This window comes from Lupinus angustifolius, chromosome LG05 (assembly GCF_001865875.1).
Source record: "Lupinus angustifolius cultivar Tanjil chromosome LG05, LupAngTanjil_v1.0, whole genome shotgun sequence".
Taxonomy (NCBI): Eukaryota; Viridiplantae; Streptophyta; class Magnoliopsida; order Fabales; family Fabaceae; genus Lupinus; species Lupinus angustifolius.
In genome coordinates, this window is record NC_032013.1 from 11,823,013 (window position 1) to 11,825,654 (window position 2,642).

Consider the following 2,642-nt stretch of genomic DNA (forward strand, 5'->3'; position numbering starts at 1 on the left):
TGAATGACATGATAGACCAATCAACGTTTGATGTTTTCTACAAGTTTATTCGCTTTGGAGTCAACCCAACACATGCCATACTTACTGAGTCTTTTCTATCGTTCCATAAGTATCACTTGAGAGGCGGTAATAAAATCAGGTGTTGTGTTCAGTTGCTCTATATATGGATGATGACACGTTTCAAGCATCATTACTACAATCTAGGAAGTCGTTATCCGCTCAGGAGGTTCAGGAATGTGCCCACAAAAGAAATACAACTTAGTGAGTGGGCAAAATTTTTTAAGGAAGTCACCCCCGAAATTTCAGAACCAAGTGTTGTTTGTATGATCACCATGATAGGATCATGTATTCTTGTGGGGATCGCCCTAATATGATACTCATGGGGCCAAGAGCATGCATTGCTTTCACGTCGGCCCTAGTACTTGGGCAATTGAAATGGGGAATGAATCAGATAAAAGATGAGCAGTTGCAAGGGTTCTTCTTTTTGTATAAGGATGAAGAAGCTCCTGAAGGGGCTGTAAAATCAACAAGGAGGGCTTTACAAAAAATGTGCTTATTCGGAGAAAATGAGTTGGGAGAGCATAAGACTTTCTGCACCGAAGAATACAAAACTTGGAGGAACGAGAGAATCAAGAAAACATGTATGCCAGAGCCAACCTTGCCTAAAGATAATGGAGGCCCCTCACCAGACGAACTTGTGTGGCACGAAAAATGTAAACTCTTGGAAGCTCGTTTAGAGGAGGCAAGAAATCAAAATGAGAAGTATGAGTTCACCGTTGAGAAGCTCCAGAAGTGCAACAAAAATTTACAAGAGGAGGTGGCCAACATTAAGAAGGACTATGCTAGCATGTGCTCTAAATCTGACAAGTTCAAGTTGATCAGAGAAAATAATGATCTAAAGGAGCGTTTGAAAGCCAAAAATCACGTTGCTATGAACGTTGTGCAAGAAAAGAAGGAAATTGAAAGAAACTTTGAGATAATCATGGTTGATCTTGAATAGAGTCAGAAAGAGGTTTCCCAAACAATGAGTATGATAAAGGATTACCAAGCAGCCCTAGAACAGGCTCATAGAAGAGGAGATGAGATGGCGGCAAACCATTGCTTAGACATGGAAAGGGCCAATCATAGAGAAGATCGACTCGCTTCTGATTTGAAGGATCTTATGAGGGCCTATGATGAACTCGTGAATAAACAGAAAGAAGGACTGCGGGTTGGGATGAAACTCTCATGGAATCTGAACGGGCCAAAGAACAGTGGCAAAGGAGATGCAATGACATGATTAATGGGCTCGGGGATTTTACAGATGATTGGTTACAAATTTTTGATGGGGCCAGATATGAACTCAATGCATACCCCGACATTAATGGAAGACCAGCATTAGAAGCATTCCTATCTGATTGCTCTAGAGTAGCCCTAGTAGCCCGACAGCTAAGAAGATGGACAAAGGAAAGCAACGAAGAGTTTCATTTCTAATATGTATTTGTATTTGTAAGATTTTGAATTAGAGGAAAATGGAATAAAATGTCTAATGTAAATTCCCTTTACTCTGTGTAATCTTTAAAAAATGAATGAAATATCATAATCTTTTCACCTTCACTCAGAGGCATCACTTATATGCATGTAAAAAAAAGGGGGTGGGGGGCTAATACAATGAAGATGTTGCACCTGACAGGACACAGTTCCAGAACATGTCTAAGAAGCCTCAAGAAAACTTCAAAGAGTACACACAACGTTGGAGGGGGTTGGCCTCTCAGGTGCTTCTAAGGCTAGAAGAAGAGGAACAACTCTCTATCTTTGTTGACACTTTGCAAAATCCCTACTACGATCGCCTAGTAGCTGCCATGGCCTCTAGCTTCAACGCTCTAATAAGAGTGGGGGAAAAGATCGAAATCGGGATCAAGAGTGGGAAGATCATAGATGACCAATCAAATACCAAAAAACCAGGGTTCATGAAGAAGAAAGAGGGTGAGACACATTTTGTATCCAACGACTCCAAGAAGCAGTGAAACAACAATTATCAATATCAATCACGCACAAACAACTATCAACACCCACAATCAAGAACCCCAAACAACACATACACTGCTACCACCCAAAATTGGGGATATACATCTCAAGATAAGAGAACGGTGTTTGATCCTATCCGTGTGTCGTACGCAGACATATTCACATACCTTATGGGAGAAAGGATTATAGCTCCAATTCCGGGAAGAATTCCTGAAAATCCAGGGCCATGGTTCGACCCTAATGTCTCATGCGCATACCACTCAAGAACTATAGGGCATTCCATAGAGAATTGTAGAGCCTTGAAATTCAAGGTACAACACCTCATCGACTCGAAATGGCTCAACTTTAGACAATCAGTGCCAAACGTTAGTAATAATCCCTGCCAAATCAGAGGAACAATGGGATGAATATTGTTGAAGATGTCCAAGAGGAATCTTTCCTGAAGGATGTGTTTAAAATATGCACCCTGGTGAAAGTTATCTTCTAGGAAATGTGCAATCAGGGTAGGATTGAGGTGTTAAAAGAAACTAAAGAGGGTGAAGGATGTTGCGAGATGGGTGAGATGCATGGTTTAGCAGGCTATGTAATTGATAATTGTGTGGAATTTAAAATGCTATTACAAAAAATGATGGATA